Genomic DNA, 18,082 nt, shown 5'->3' with positions numbered 1-18,082 from the left:
ACAACTCGTGGACCCGCGGAAGCTCCAGCTACTCACCACGGTCACGGGGAGAGGTAAGTTCCTACTTGTAATCAATTTCCCCCCTTCCCTCACAGGCTGCGGTCTTTTAGAAATCGCCAGACTTCTCCTTTAAGGTAGTGTGGTTGATTCTTTCCCAGGACATGACGAGAAGGCTATTGTAATGGTTAGGCACTGACGTCCATAAGAACTTGTATTTCCAGTCAGAGCGATGACTCTACTTTACGGTGTCCATAAACCCAAGTAAAAACAAAAGTAACCCAAGAACAAATCACTGACACAAATTGGCATTTAAAGTGCCTCATCTAAGAATAACCCAAGCCCTGTATTACCCTGAATCCTCTAGTCTTTCTTGAGCATTTGGCGAGAAGATAATAAAAAATAACGGGCATCGGCTCAATAATCAATTAAGCATACCCAAGGATTAATCATACATGCCATGTCCCGGGGTGATTATGAACTGATGATCTGGAGCCAGTTGTTGCTATGCTAAAGGCAATTCCCACAGTTTTCTAATCACGGGAGCGCCACATGGTCTGATTGCTTTCATGGCCGGTTTACCAGAGGTTCTCTTCAGCATTATGAAGGGTTGTAATAAATTGCTTGGCCTGCATGGCCTCTGCTCATTTATAGCAATACTGAATGTATTAAACTAAGAATCACTGGGTCTCATAGCAATTTCGGAGCGGCTATCGGACTTTGTTATCTGATAACTGCAATCACGTGGGGCGATTGCGGTTCATTTAGTGCAACGATAAGGAAGAGCTTATAGCTTAGAAGTGCTGACATGAAGCAACCAAGACCCAGGACGCCAGAGCAAGCTGTGAATTCTCTTTCCTGGCTTTCTACTTTACTACACTATAAAATATGATTCTGATCAGAACACTGCATTGTGAAACTAGGGATGATGTGATATAAGAAGTACTGCCTACAGACTGACGGTCATCTGCAGCAAACCATAATGTGGGTTATAGCTCGGGAAAGTGGATTTGTATGGTGGGTGAAATAAGGAAACGTTATACATAGGGCACTTCTTATTCCTATTAGTTATTTTTCTTTTTGGTACCACAAAATATGTTGATTTGCTGAGAAATGTAATTTCCTAATGCATTTACTTTATTCTTTCATTGTACGCATTGACTGTATTACTGTAGAGTTAAGCAACATGACACTGGAGACACAGTAATCAGCATCAGAGGATCAGTATTAAGCTTATGGATGTGCCGCCATGTCTGTTTTTACTTCTTATAGAATTATGACGCTAAGGAAATTTAGTCTCATATGCCATGCTGTTACGTGGTAGTGCAATAGGTTGGTGCCATTGTACAGTGTTACAGCTGGCACAGACAGGCAGAGTTAAGGGAGAAGACTCCTGATTAGAGATGAGCGAACCAGGTTCGGGTTCGAGTCGATCCGAACCCGAACGTTCGGCATTTGATTAGCCGGGGCTGCTGAACTTGGATAAATCTGGAAAACATGGATACAGCCAATGACTATATCCATGTTTTCCACATAGCCTTAGGGCTTTATCCAACTTCAGCAGCCACCGCTAATCAAATGCCGAAAGTTCGGGTTCGGATGGACGCGAGCATGCTCCAGGTTCGCTCATCTCTACTCCTGATTCAATTAGCAATTTACTACTAAAAGCATCATCTTTCGATAAACATTTATTGCCCAGTTTTGTTCCAATCCTATGCTGAAAATCCATAACTTACCCCATACACCAGACAGAATGCTGAGGATAGGAGGACTCTTTACGACCTATGTATTTGTTATCTTTCTGAACACTACACTATTCTTTATACATATGTATGAGTATTATAATTCCTGCCCGAATTGTCCCTCTGGTCGTTTCTTACAATCCGCGGACCTAACTTCTTCTTCCTCCCCCTCTTCCTTTTTTATTTCTAATTTTGCAGAACACAATCTGTTGAGGCTCCTGGGAAAGATAAGGTTAACTTCTTTAGGGAAATACCCGTGCTGTTATCAGAGAACACGACATGCGAGATATACAGAGAGGTTAGGATTTACGTCTGGTTAGCTGCAAGGTGATTATTTATTAATAAATTCTTCCTTAGGATCTGAACATCTTGTGCCTACACTGTAAATTATTTGTTAGATGTGTGGAGCAGGCTGGGAGTTCTCACAACTAATATGAAAGATTCTCACTTTGGACTTGGAGCCGAATGGTTGTAAGCTAAACTCCTCTGACTGACGGTCAAATCAACTGGATACGTCAAAAAGTAGTGGGTGTAGCAGAGTTGGATTTGTCATTTAACTTTTATTCTTCTTGGTAATGTGTAATAGCCCAGAACAGTATTTATTGTCAGGCGTCTGGAAATGTATTGTTGCTATTGGCATCCTTAGACAGTCTGTATTAGGGCCTATGTATTTGCTGCTCTTCCTTAGCTCTCTTGTAGTGGTATTGTTTTCTGCTATGTATTTATTTAATATGTTGTTATGTATTAATCTCTAATGAGACAAGTGTTGAGCTTGATCAGTGCTCCTCCCCTACAACCTATCACACTCTAGTGATTGGCCAGGGGAGAGCTAGCTCCGCCCACCTTCTACCCAGAAGGGCTGTGCAGTCTTGTCAGTGACAGTTGGTAGTCTGGCATTGCCAGAGTCACATCTAACCTCCCTACGTCACCTCAGTAATCCTGTCAGACTCCATCTTCAACCCCCTAACCTGTTTCCAGTCAGCCATAAGGACTAATACATGTCTTCTAAGTCTCAGCAGGACATCCTCTGTATTTCTTAGTGCCTGCTGTCAGATTGGTGAAGTGATAGAGGGTCTCCCATTCACCGTCCACACCTTCCTGGCTTTCAAGTCAGTGTGTCCATGCGTCTTCCTCCTACATGATAGTGAGCGTTGACAGCGTCAAGTCTCTTCAGTAACTTCAAACACCTATTCACACGTACCTTATAAAGGCGAAAAGCTGTAAAGTCTCTGGAACAGGTCTGTCTATTTGAAATCCTATTTATCCACCAAGTCTAAACTATAGTAACCAAGGTAACCCTCCCCCTGAAGCAAAGGACTGTGATCAAGCCAACAGTTTGCCATCATCAGATGCCCCTGTATTGGATTGTATATAGTTATCCTTAAAGTAAAGTCTTGATATACTTTCACCGCTATTGTGTGAAGACTTTTATTAAAAATTATATATGCCTGCGGGTATGCTGAAGAAGACAAGGGCCCCAGCACCCTCGGACCCCACTGTGACAGGAAGGTTTCAGAAGGTGAGCCCTAAGGTTGCACTACACCACCCAGCAACACAATACCCTCAGCATATTACTATAATACCACCAAAGGGACATGATCATTTTTCTTGGCGTCACGCATAGGACATGATAGATGTACTGTGCACAGCTGAGTTTACAGGCAACAAAGTAAGGTCTCCGGCTCCAAACTCCAACATCCCTGACCCTATTGCTGGTCCACTGAGGGACCTACTTGGAAACACTTTTGTTAGGTTGTAACCAATGCATACCGGTCAAACCCACAAGACTTGGCATTCTGAACACGTCATGTGATCCCTGTGTTATGTATCTTATCCCTTGTTATAACATAATCAATTTGAATCCTTGGGCTGGGCAATTTCTAACATATTTGTTACATGAAAGGTAAATTAAGGCATTCCCCCTATCTCTAACTACCTATAATGATCTGTTCAGCTCTACTTTGTTTTATTTATTGCCAGCTGCTTAGACCAGGGCTGCTTTGTGATGTTACTCTAATGGGCAATCTGCTGTGCTGTGTTAAATCGAGGCATTCCTCTTATCTCTAACTACCTATAGTGTTCTGGGCAGCTCTACCTTGTTTTTCTTATCTTCAGCTGCTTAGACCAGGGCTGCTTTGATATTTAACTCTAATGGGCAATCTTCTGTGTTACCTGTTTGGCTTTGGGCCAAAGTGTCCTCTAGATTTCCTTCTTTTATCCTACAACGGGACACAAAATTTGGGTTTCTGCTTCTAGAGGGAACTAGGTCGCCTCGCAAGTGTGGAGCTGTTTTGGGTAGCAGCTTACCCAGTGGATCAGATTGTAGCAGTGTGGAGCCAGGTAAGTAGACATAGTAAGCAGTCCAGGTCAAGCACTGAAGAGCTGGCACGGTACATTAGGAGCAAGCAGATGAAGATTTTTAACAAGCAAGACGGTTGGTACAAGCAGCACTAGTTCTGGGTAAACAATTTAAATTACATAATATATAAACTGGTGCTGACAGCACTGTATGACTTAGTCCCACACCAAGTCACTAACCTTGGTTTATATTCCAATAAACATCCAAACCAAGGGACAGGACAACTTGTAGTTGCACAAACTTTCTTCTTTATAATATCAAAGTTCCAAACATGTAACATAACATCTAAAAATAATACAATAAATGTCACCACAGTGCTGAGGACGAGTAGACGCTGGTCTTCACACCACGGCCGCGGTGCTCTTCAGATTTCTGTCCTCAAAGGCTCTCACCCTCCGGGACAAGTAGATGACGTAGATGCGTACGCTACTGTGGTGACATTTATTGTATTCTTTTTGGATGTTATGTTAAATGTTTAGAACTTTGATATTATAAAGTTTTTGCAACTACAAGTTGTCCTGCCCTATGGTTTGGATGTTTATTGAAACAATTCAAATTGGCAACAGGAAAGTGCAGCAGAGTAGGGAACAGGCAGTGATGAGTACCAGACGATTGGCATGGGACAGCACACAGGACAGCAGGATTAGATACAGAACACCTTTACAAATGGATACTAGACGCCACAATAATGCTCAGGCACAAGAAGATAGAAGGGGGAAATTTTTAGGGAATGCATGTGCTGTATCTTTAATTATCAAAAAGAGGCTATTTGTGCCATAATGGGGCAGACATGGAAGTAACTAGAGCAATATCATGAAGACAGTACGAGAGGAGCAAACCACAAAACAACAGTAACAAGATGCTGACAGCAGGCATCCCCCACATTATAGGGTAGCCACAGGAGCAGCGGTGGGAGACCAGGCCACCATTTCATTAACCCTGGCCTGAATTCACATAGGTCATCAATTTTTGTCCCTGTCACCATCTAAATTTGCCTATCTGTATGTTTTGGGGAGAAACTGGAGTATCCATAGAAATCCCACGCACACAGAGAGAACATACAAACTCTTTGCAGATGTTGCCCTTGGTGGTATTTGAACCCAGGGGCTTTCCTTTTTGAAAGTCAGTGCATCAATATTCCCTTTATTCTCCCACATACATACCATACGTAGTTGTGTACTATAAATCATCCCCCACCATAGGGCCACACTGTTCCGTCCAGTGCACTTTCTCCAGCATTATGTCAAGGCTTAGCAAAAAGGAACAGACATTGTCCTGTGATTGGCCAGAGAAGTAAGGGAAAGGAATTCCAGGTGTGAGTAGTGCTAAGAAAAAGCTCAGCACTGGTCCCATCCCCTTAAATGGGGAGAATAAGAAATAACTGTGCACTATGGAGGAGGAGACTCTCTGGGACTTGGAAGTAATGTTGTCACAACGCCTTTATAAATGTGGACGAAATTGTTGGCCCTATATTTCTCTATGGACATTGTGACTTTGCACATGGTTTCTAATGTTTATATGTAATAAAGACAGAGAGAGGCCCCTGACAATGATTTTTGGCATTGCTCCAGGGTCCCCTCTTTTCCAAGGACCAAAGAAACTTTAATTGGACAAATGCAATTCTATTATCTATATCCGACAGCAAAAATTTCACACATTTTTTGCCCATTGGGCACAGAAAAGGGAAAATTTCCTGTTTGAACTATAAGATTTTAATGTGTAGAGATTAAAGGGACCGCATATCGCTTAATGACTATAATAACTACAGAAGATTCTCGCCATTATTATCAAATATGCAGATAACATCAAAGTCTCCATCAGTTTTTCATCATTACGGCAAATTATGCAATTATCGTCTAGGTAAAGGTGGAACATTTCTTTCTTTAAAATTCGATAAAAAATCTTTCCAATTATAAAGTGATTTTCCTTCGTCTCAGAAACCAAAATCCTAAAATGACAAGTACTGATAAGCTGTTGCTGTTTGGTGGGAGTCCATTCCCTGGATCCTCCAGATCGTCAGGTGAAGGGGTTATCCTTTTCAATACCAAACCAGACCGATTGGCTCATATGTATGAGTGATTGTACTGTCGTATGCCAGGGTGCTGCAAGGTGGTGGTACAGCAAGGTTGGCTTGGGGTACACATGGGCACTTGTCACTTGAACAAGGTGACTTCTTTACTTGAGGAGACTTCAGTGCAATACAATACAAAAATAGTAATAACAACTTCAAGAGCAGGTGCAGTTGACAGAAATGAAGACTAGGAGTAGGTATAGGGACAGTCTTGGGGGCATTGTCCAAGTAGTGGTTTACTGTGCTGGGATAGTTTAGCAGTAGTGTTGAAGAGTGTGGAGAATACTCATACTCACGTTTAGATGAGTTTTTATCTGACCGCCTTCTGCCTTCACAGTCTCGGTGACCGTCCTGTGAGTAAGTACGAGCCCCAGGCCTTTACAACTGGGTGTAGTAGGTTTTCCAAGGTTTCCAAGAAGCGCTGTGCGCAGTCAGTAAGATACTTCAGCTTCCTGCTATTTGTCTTGCTGGGGATTAGTGCATTGCTCTAGTAACTGTCCTGAGAATACTGGAGATGGGTCCCTGGCATGGACAAGGTTCACCCTAGAGGATAGTTACCCCATCCTGAGGGTTTAACACAGCATCTTAGGATAGGATACTTGCATAAAAAGAATCTGCTGAGTCTCTAGCCTCTGACATGCACCATGGCATGGGCCAGGCCCGGATTCACTGCAGCAGGTACGCTCTCTCTTGTCTGTGTCTCTCTTCCTACCATCTACTAACTTACTGAAGACTGACTAAAGACCAGGAACTAACAGCTCTTTTAGGCCCCGTTCCCACTGAGCAAAAGTAGCGGAATTCCGCGACGGAATTGTCCGCCGCGGAATGCAGTTAGCCTCCCGCTCATAATGGGAGTCTATGGGAGGCACGCGCTCCTGCTCTGTACGCGGTGAAGAATTACCATACAGCGCCGGAATTCGGAAAAGTAAGATTACAGTGTAATCAAGGAGGGTACAGGGGCATGTTTGGGAATTGTTCTGGGGGATGTGCCAGCACGTTTCCTTATCATTAGGGGCATATTCGGCGTGATTGGTTCCCTTTAACCCCTTAAGGACAAAGCCAATTAAAATTTTTGCATTTTCCCTCCTTGTGCCTAAAAGGCCATAGCTCTAGCAGTTTTTCACCTAGAGACCCACATGAGTCCTTATTACTACTTGTACTTTGCAATGACAGGCTTAATTTTTGCATAAAATATGGCGAAATTAAAAATAAAACACATTTTTTTTATATTGGGGGGGGGGGGGTTGTGTTAAAGCCGTTCGCCCTAGGGTAAAACTGACTTGTTATACATGTTAGAGAGGATGATGGCAGAGGGATGCTCAGTGTCCCTCCAGTGCCCTGTGTCCCTCTGCCATCATCCTCTCCAGCAGCCACAGCCCGCACAGCTCTGGGAGTTGGGGCGTGAAATCAGCATTTTATCCAGGAAGTGACATCACCATGTTATCCAGGAAGTGACATCACCATGTTATCCAGGAAGTGAAGCCTTGATGCAGTAGTAAATGCAGGGGAAAAAGCACTTTATAAGCCTTTCCCGTAATAAAAGTATATTGGTCATTTGTAGAACTTTTGGGGGGCAATACAATACTTCAATGAAATTTTTCACCGGACATCTTCTTTAATGCCTTCTAGCTCTCCACCCCAAAATCCCGCACACACACATCCATGCCATGCACCCCGTTTCCCCGCTGCTTCTGCTGTGTGATCTTCCAGTCTAGTCTGTGTTCCCGTTCTTCCGCTAATGTGATGAGCGAACATCCCAATGTTCGGTTCGGATCCCAAACATTCACAAACAAATACACGAACATACAGTATAAGCGTACGTTTTAATCTACTTATTTTATTTGCATTCATTTGCGTACGTTTCAGTTTAGAGTTACAAGTATGCGTAAAGATTTACCAGCACAAACTGTAAATTACGCAGTGGTGCACGTTCGCAAGTTCAAATATGTTTGAAAATGATTGTTATAATAACTATTCTGAACATCGGTCAAATTGTTCGTGATCGGCAAACATGAACAATTAGCGTCATGTTTGTAAGAACATACAAACATTTACGAACATGTTCACTCATCACTAGCCCCGTTCCCATGTTCAGCTTTGTGATTGGCTGAGCAGGACATCATCAGAAGCCATCAGAATGGAAACACAGCCAGGAGCAGAAGATGGCACGGCGGGAGCAGCGGGGGAGAAAGGCAGGTGGTAGGGCACATTTATTGTTTTAAACTTTGTATGCAAAGTTTAAGTTTTCCCTAGACAACCTCTTTACCGAAGGAATCATCCAACAAATATCACACTCCAGCATGAAGCCAGTGACTACCTTGGCAGCCTTTTTATGTCTCCATGGGTTTGCCTCTTCTAGTCAAGTAAAGTGGCTGGGTAATTATCGGACATGGGGGATGTGGCTGCTTCAAGGACATGGTGACACTTCATCAAAAAGTGTACACATGCAATTTCAATCAAGTGTAGCTACTGCCATACAACAACAACAATAATAACCTATTATACTGTGGCCACCTATGTGCTTCATATAGGCACTCCGCAAAGTGTTATTACGCTGCATACATAATAATACAGGTTTGATTATAGACAGAATACACATTAGTTAAATCCCGTGACTTTTATGGTGTCATCTCTAATGGTAGGCTCTCTCTTTCATTTTCTTCTCTTTTGGACCCAAACAGCTTTGACAAGAATTTCTTGTCCATCTCAGGCCCCTCGCGTCTGCAACCAGGTTCATACAAAATAGCTGCATCACTATAGTTTACTTAAAGGGGTTTTTCCAACAAAGACAAAAAAAAATATCTAATTATGTAATAAAACATATTTCCAATGTATGAAAAAATTCTAAATATGTCCTGTTTGAGGGATATAGACTAGAGATGATCGAACTGCGGAAAATCTTAGGTTCTATCGAACTTGAACCTTGCCGAACCTTCCGCATTTGATTTCCGGTCCGTGGGGAAGGAGGAGAGAGCCCGAAGGAGGAGACAGATTTTCTGCTGTTCGATCATCTCTAATATAGACTTACTAGTCCCCCATCTGCCTGCTTTGTTTTGATACTCTGTTGCCCTTGGTTACAACCTACCTTTGGGCATATAGTATGGTGGTCACTCATGCTCAATTTAACTGCAATGTCCCAATCTGTCCCATTAGTATTGGCAATTGGTACAAATGGTCATATCGGACCCCCTACCTCCAACTAGGACGATTTATGATTGGCAATTGGTCTACATGTACATTGAAGCAAGGGGGATTGGGGGAAAGTTTGTGCAACAGCAAAGGCATAGTTAAGGGTGCATTCTCACTATGGAATCCGCTTGGGGAACACCCCAGATGGTGGAATCTGCCCGAGCATAGAATGGAGTCTATGGCACGTGTGGAGAGTCAAGCGGGAGTGCTTAGGGGCAAACGACAGAATCCTCGGGATGTCTTAAACAACAAAATGCACTTAGCTATAAAAAAAAAAGAAGGAGAGTCATTGGCCCTGCAGACATTGCAAAATTTTTGGCTATGTGAGCATGATGGGTAGTTTTGCAATAGCTGAAGGGTCGAAGGTTCCCCATCCCTGCTTTAAAGTACAGTATGTAACTTAGAAAAAAAATCCAAGTGGAGCCCTTTGTTTTCCAATATATGGAGGTCAAGCATAAGATCTGGATAGGTCCATTGCAATGTTCCACATGGAATCCACACAACAATGTTAATAATAATAATATAATAATTATTATTATTATTATCATTATTATTATTATTATTTATAGAGCGCTCTTAATTCCAGAGAGCTATACAAGTGATTGGGGTAACAAACAGGATACAATACAAGATCAAAAACAAATTACATGAAGGCAAATGGCAGACTGATACATGAGGGAAGAGGACCCTGCCCGTGAGGGCTTACAATCTATAAAGCGTCTACAATGGTGTCTGTCCCTAAGACCTTCTTGTTTTTTCCACGTCTTTATGACTATAGATGGAGCATACTGTACTTGCCTGGTTTTAAAATCAAAAAGGACAATGGGGAAGGGCTTCTGCTATAACAAGCTGCCCAACAGCCAGAGATTGATCTAATCCGATAAGATAAAATGTGTTTGCCGAATGGATCGGCTTCAGGACAAGCTCCATTTTATTGTTTCTTTAAAAACAAAATACTTGGTTTTGCTTCACTTTTTTTTAGAACAAAAATTAGCCCAAGATGTCCATTTATTATTGAGTTAATTTAGAAGATTCCCTCTAGGTTTAAAAGAACAGCAATCAATTTCACAGGTGAACAGGCACTTTAGCAATCTCCCCCCTGCCGGGGACGGCGGCGTCCTGTATAACATATGAGTAATGTAAACAGCTTGTGGTAAAAGAAACTTTTAAGTTAATCAATTTACAATTGCATATTATATCTCCTCCTTACAACTTGGCTTCAGCTATGAAGAATCGGAATACACGAGGCTAAAAGAGTATTTTAAGAAAAGATAGACTATTGTTGAGCGAAATGAGGGTATGTGGACACACTCTGGTCAGTTTTTTTTTACCAAAACCGAGGGTTTCTAGAATTTGGGTTTTATTAAGAAAACTGTATGTGCACATAGCCCTAAAGGAGAAGTCCGGTGATTTCTAAAAGCCGGCAGCCTACAGAGGGAGGGGGAGAAAGATTACAAGTAGGGACTTACCTCTCCACCGGAGGTCATTTTCCTCAGAGTTGAGATGACGAGACAACATGGGGAAAAGGCCTTTCCTGGCTGATGGACTAGCCGCTCAGCCAATCAGTGACAGAAGCGGTGTCCTGCCCCAGTCACTGACTGGCTAAGCGGACAGTCCATCAGCCAGGTCATGACTTGGACACCCAAGAGACCCTGAAGCCCGGCGGAGGTCCCGCGGCCGCTCCCGCCACTCACTGTGGCACGGGGAGAGGTAAGTTCTTACTTGTAATAAATTTTCCCCTCACCCTGCAGGCTGCCAGCTTATAGAAATCGTCAGACTTCCAGTCCCTAAAACATATTACCTATCCACTGGATAGCGGATACTTGTGTAATGCTGCCAGAAGAGACTCACTGGCAGCGTCCTGTCTGCACCACTACTGTCCTCCATGCTCACCCTGGGGCTTTATAGAGGCAGCTTGTCTCCACCTGCTACTGTCATCTGCCAATCTAGAGCCACCTGCACCTATTTGAACCAGATCCACCTGACCCTCCCTGCCTGAGCATTGTTGCATTCCTGCACACATAGAAAAGGTGTTTCTCTGCTCTTCTTGCTGAATTTGCATATATCCTGACCTGTGCCTGCTCTTTTACACTTTCTGCCTAAAACTCGTCTGTACACCTACCTCTCCCATTGCTGACTTTGATTGCCTGACCTGTCTTAAAGCCACCTGCCCTGACCCTTTGCCCGTCTAACTTTGACTCCTGTCTTGTCCCGGGTACTACAATGACGCTCCTGCTGTTGACCCAGCCTGCTGACCACATATACTCAGCCTGTTCCCTGGTGTTTGCCACTGACTTTGGTTCTTGGGAACCAGCTGCTACTCACACCAGGACTACACTGGAGCAACCTGCTGTCCTCTAGCCACAGAAGTCCAGCTTCTTTATCCTGGAGTGCAATAAAGGTTAAAGACATAGAGGGCACTTACACTCTGGTATTTGGTCCTAGGTGGGGCCCAAAGCCAAATAAGTAGAGTAGCACAGCAGGTCAACATGAGCTATCGATTACAACATGTCTTATAGTAGGGGGTTCCAGGGGCTCAAGTACCATGCATTATCTATGAAAACACTAAAAATACCCAAGAGTTCTCAAATATCTTCAGCGCTCCCATAGACAATTTATGGGGGGGGGGGGGGGGGTGCCCAGCCAGCTCACCATGCACATAGCCTTAAAGAGGTATTCCAGTACCTAAAACATATTCCCTATCCACTGGATTCATGTTTCCTAGAAGGGGGTCCCGGGGGCTGGAATATCATGCATTGTCACCTCTTTGCTATCCAGGATTCCAGAGTGTCTGTCGGCCATTTCTTCCTTCTTCTCCACCCGCTTTCTAAAACTCAAAATGGACAAAACAGAACTTATCATCTTTCCCCCATCTCGCTCCACCCTGCCTTCTAATCTGTCAATCACTATCAATGACTGCTCTCTGTCCCCTGTCCCCCAAGTCCGCTGCGTTGGGGTCACCTTTGACTTTGCCCTCGTACAAGGCCATCCACAACCTGTCCCCTCTGTAGATTTCTGACCTGATATCCCGCTACCGTCCCTCACGCAACCTTCGATCCTCCAGTGACCTCCGTCTACACTCCCCCTTGTTCGTACCTCGCACAACCGCCTCCAAGACTTTGCCCAAGCCTCCCCCATACTCCAGAACTCACTACCCCGACACATCCGGCTCTCATCTACCATCAAGTCCTTCAAAAGTAACCTGAAAACCCATCTCATCAAACTAGGCGACAACCTATGATTCTACATTACACTTGACTGGCTGCACTTTGCCTTCTGTTTCTCTCCCCGTACCTTATAGATTGTAAGCCCTCGCGGGCAGGTTCCTCTTCCCCATGTACTAGTCTGCCATTTGCCTTCATGTAATGTGTCCTGATCTTGTAATGTTCCTGCTTGTTACCCCTATCTATTGTATAGCGCTAAGGGCGCTCTATAAATATAAATAATAATAATAATAATTGTCTAATGGAGCACCAGAGATATGCTGTATTCAAGTATCTCCAGTACTCCCATAGACAACTTATAAAAAGTTTGTCAGCCCACCTTGCCATGCACGAAGCAGTGCCACAGCGATTGAAAAAGTCTCCCCGCTGCCGGCATGATATTGAGACATCATGCCAGGTGGGTAATTAATCCATTTTGTTCCTTCCCCGTCCGTAAGGTCCGCAAATTTGTAGACGTCTGAATGTTCACACAATGTACTATTTTTTAAAAGAACAGCCGTTCTTTTCAAACTGCAGTGATATGCATTGAAGTCAATGGAACAACAGCCATTGTTTTAACAAAATTTATTAAGCAACGGCCGTTGTTTTGAGTGCCATTTATTTCAATGCATATCATTGCAGTGTGAAAAGAATCTTTGTTGTTTTTAATGGAAAACTAAGGCCGTTCTTTTAAAAAATAGCACATTGTGTGAACATAGCCTAAGGGTTCCTTCATAAAGGCACTAAGTGACTGTGTCAAGCATTTTGTATTACTTAAAGTGACTGTAACCATCAAAATCCCAGGTCTGTGTGCTGGAGCACAATTAAAGTTCTACTTTTTGTGCTTCACTTGACTAAACCAAGTTATATTCAACACAGGATCATTCCAAGTTGTAGAATTTATGTAAAAAATACAGTAAGCTAAATGTTAAAAAGAAAAAAAAAATCTTACCTTCCTTGCTCCGCCACGTCACATTACTTTCTCCTAGAGTCGGTCCCGTTGCACAGCACTACTCGTGTTTGGGGTTAGCTCATGCATTCCCCATTCAGCCAATCAGCAGCTGAGGTAGGACACCACTGCAGGGGCTGATTGGCTGAGTGAGCAATGCAAACGCCAACCAAATCACATGGGGCACTGCACAACAGGACAGTGGGAATGGCAGCAGCAGGGGGAGCTGGAAAGGTAAGTACAATATATAGTTTTTTTTTTATGTTTTCTACCATTCTGATCACATTTTTACACAAACCTTACAACTTAAAACCACCCCTAAAAAAGGGGGTGGTTGTCCACCTTAGAAAACGTACTTTTACGTGAGATCATACAAAAATACTCTGGTCATAGAAATTACTGCTCCTTGGAAGTGATCAGGTCATACAGCAACTGCTCAATTCCCCTACAGCACCCCCACAGGGAAAACAAAGCATTACAGGGGGCTGTCCTTGTAATGTGCATATATATTAGCTGATAGAGGGATCCCCTTTATTCATTTAGTCACCCTAAAAGCCTAGTCGGAAATGAGTTTTCTTAACCAGATAACCTTGTAATTTTTATACCATGAAATATCCGTAACGGATAAGAGAAACATAAGATTTACTCTGTGTGTCGCCCAACGTGGGGTCTACATTTACCACCCAACTACTCATAAGGAGTTTATAGAAAAGAAGGAAATGAGAAGAAATGTGAGCTTTGGCCTTACACCGAGATTTGTAAAAAAGCAAAGTAAAATTACTTTGGCTGACTGATGTTAACAAGGGAAAGGCATGGTTTTCTCTGTAGGAATCCAGAGGAAAATACATTGCAATTCTTCACAGATGATCGGTGCAGCAGCCTGAAATATGAGAAATCTTCAGATAAATGAAAGTAGATGTTCATGTTGTAAAATAATACAGTGCAGCACTTCTTTACCTGCTGGGAATCAGATTGTCATGTCCAAAACCTTACGAGTATTAGCTGTGCAGCTCAGACATCTACATCGTCCGGGCTGGAGGAGAGGAAGAAAGGTCGGAAGAAAGGGGAATATTGGGCAATGTTATTCGTGTAGACGAAAAATAATTTTTAAGAATATATATAGTGCTAAATATGAAGATCTGACGTTTGCTTCATTTAACCTCTTAAGGACGCATGACGTACCCGTACGTCATGCATCCATAAGAGGTGTTCAGAGCGGGGCCGCGCAGCGACCCCACTCTGAACCGCTGCGATCCCGGGTGCCGTGTGTAGCTCGGGACCGCGGCTATTAGCGGGCACGGTCCGATCGCCGTGTCCGCTAATAAGGTAATTGGATGCAGCTGTCAAAGTTGACAGCTGCATCCGATTACCTTCTGCAGCTCTTCCCTGGTGTCTAGTGGCGGAGATCGCCCCGCCCCCCCGGGACGTTGTCCCGGAGGAGCGATCTCCGTGTCTGGTGCCGGACGGGGTCTCTGCCAAAATGGCGCTGATCCCGGCTCGGCACTCGTCTGTTTTCGAAAGTAACAGAGTGCCGATCTCATTGATCTTTGCTGTATAAGTATATAGCAAAGATCTCAATGAGAGATCAAAGTGTATATACTAGAAGTCCCCCAGGGGGAACAACCCTAACCCCAGGGGGGGAACAACCCTAACCCCAGGGGGGCTTCTAATATAAGTGTAAAAAAAAAAAAAGTGTTGTTATTAGTAAAAAGCCCCCTCCCCTAATAAAAGTCTGAATCACCCCCCTTTCTCCACGTTTTAAATAAAAGTAAATAAATAAATAAACATGTTTGCTATCGCCGCGTGCGTAATCGCCCGAACTATTAATTAATCACATTCCTGATCTCGCACGGTAAATGGCATAAGCGCGAAAAAATCCCAAAGTGCAAAATTGTGCATTTTTGGTCGCATCAAATCCAGAAAAAATGTAATAAGAAGTGATCAAAAAGTCGCATATGCGCAATCAAGGTACCGATAGAAAGAACACATCATGGGGCAAAAAATGACACCTCACACAGCCCCATAGACCAAAGGATAAAAGCGTTATAAGCCTGGGAATAGAGCGATTTTAAGGAACGTATATTTGTTAACAATGGTTTGAATTTTTTACAATACAATATAAGTTATACATGTTATATATCGTTGTAATCGTAACAACTTGAGGAACATGCATAACAATTCAGTTTTACCCCAGGGCGAATGGTGTAAAAACAAATACCCCCCAAATTTAAAAAAATTTGTTTTTTTTGGTTCAATTTCGCCACACATTAAATTTTTTTCTGGTTTCGCAGTGTACTTTATGCAAAAAATCACCCTGTCATTGCAAAGTACAATTAGTGCTGCAAAAAATAAGGGCTCATGTGGGTTTCTAGGTGGAAAATGCAAGTGCTATGGCCTTTTAAGCACAAGGAGGAAAAAACAAAAACTCAACGAAAATTGTCCCCGTCCTTAAGAGGTTAAAAGCCAGAAAATGTGGCATTTCTAGTTCTGGGTTATAAGCCTGGGTAAGTGGTGCCATCAGGTGTTTCTCATGGCTCATGCTCATACTGTTCACCTGCCAGATTGGTAACTGTACTATACCATATGTAAGGATAGACTCCTATTCAAGTTAAAAGGAGATATATATATATATATATATATATATATATATATATATATATAATGTTAGTGGTTAAACAGCCCCTCTGCTGCCACCTATGGCTTTGTCAGGAACTGCAGGACTGCTGAAGCCCTGGTTCTAGTACTAGCACATATTGCTTAGAGCAAGTGGGAACAATGGTCACTGCTCATTAGACTGTTTTACCAAGAATAATGTCTATGCTAATATGCATTAGAGTAGACATCAGGTGAGGCTTAGTATCCCGAGCGCTGTGGAAATCTGGGCTTGAGCCGCCCTGCAGTTCTAAACACAGTGTGTACTCCCTCCCCCCATACTGCTGGCACTCAATCTAAAGAATTAAATAAAAATAAAAAATCTATACATTTTCTTTAGTGCAAAACTTTAATGCAAAGTTATATAAAGATCTGATTTTTTGAACTAGGGATGAGGCAGCTCTACCGGGCCCAGTTTCTCTTTAAAGTTACTGATCGGGCAGAGCGGTATAGTCAATGTACATTGATTGCTCTGGCCAATCACATAGAAAATTTAGTAGCTGTCAAAAGTCAGATAGACAGTAACGCCACACCCTTATTCCTTCATCAATAGCCATGCAGTGTTGCCACATAGCTATTGGTCCCAGCCTGGGGTGTGTGGTTTCAGCTGTTTTTTTTAATTGCATATCCGGGAAGAGAGCTTAAAGTATCCCATCCCCCCACTAAGATCACTATGAACCCTGACGGAAGTGGAGCCTGGATTCTGGAGCCACATTGAATAAGGGGCCACAATCCAAGTCTGTACACCTGAACTATAAAAATACTGCAGGGACATATAGGAATACTGTCTATTTTTGCTGTGTGAGTCATACTTTGTAAAATTTTTTCAATGTTGGGTTAGAGGCCCACAAAAAGTCTTGCCTTAGGCAGCTTCTAACCCAAGGCCGGCCCTCGGTGAGATTATTGATGTACATGGCTAACATTAAAGGCAAATAATAACAATAACAACAATAATAATGGAGCAGAATGAAAGAGAAAAAAATCTGGAATGAGGAATGAAATCCAGCAGGTGCTAAGCTTTTTTCCCTTCATTTTTGTTAAATCTGCCGAGCCCCCCGGCAGCCATTTCCAGATGCAACATCGGAATTGTCTGCCTTGCATGCGAATGTGATTTCTCCCCTCCCAGGGGTTCAGCATTGTTTATTATAATTTACTTCCCCGTATTTATTCCCTAACTGCAAGTATGAAGAGATTACACCACAATTTGCTGGGCTGTCATTCTGGCCGGGATAAGAAAACAGAGTTTTAGAATTACATCTGGTTACAGAAAACGGGGGGAAGCGGCCATTGTGGTTACTAGGAGAGATGACAGATTTACTCACCCATAACCGGTTACTATAGTGTTATGGGCAAAATACAGCATGCAGGAAGGAGGAGGAGAAAAGTATAGGTAAAAAGTATAAACCTTCATATAAAACATCTCTCTAGGGTTCAGTCAAATGCTTTGATCCTTGCCGATCACTTCCTGGCACACAGGAAATGCCTGCTTGGCCAATCATCATCCACAGTCACAGCTTTGTATGAGAGAATGTATTGATCAGAAAGCGCTCAACAATGGGGATTGGGCAACAATAAAATGATTATCTTAAAAAATGGACAACATAACAAATGTAAACTGAATTAGCGTGCCCGCTAATAAAGTAATCAGATGCAGCTGTCAAAGTTAACAGCTGCATCTGATTACTTATGCAACCCGATCGCTGGTGGTATAGTGGCGGAGATCGCCCCCCCCCCCCCCCAGGACGTTGTCCCAAAGGAGCGGTCTCTGTGTCTGCTGCCGGATGGGGTCTGCGCGTAATGGCGCTGATCCCGGCTCAGCACTCGAATGCTTTCAGCTGCAGCAGCTGAAAGCAATCGAGTGCCTATCTCATTGATCTATGCTGTATTACTATACAGCATAGATCTCAATGAGAGATCAGT

Source organism: Dendropsophus ebraccatus, chromosome 7, assembly GCF_027789765.1.
Source record: "Dendropsophus ebraccatus isolate aDenEbr1 chromosome 7, aDenEbr1.pat, whole genome shotgun sequence".
Taxonomy (NCBI): domain Eukaryota; kingdom Metazoa; phylum Chordata; class Amphibia; order Anura; family Hylidae; genus Dendropsophus; species Dendropsophus ebraccatus.
The sequence above is the reverse complement of the archived record's forward strand: the minus strand, read 5'-3'. Positions refer to the sequence as shown.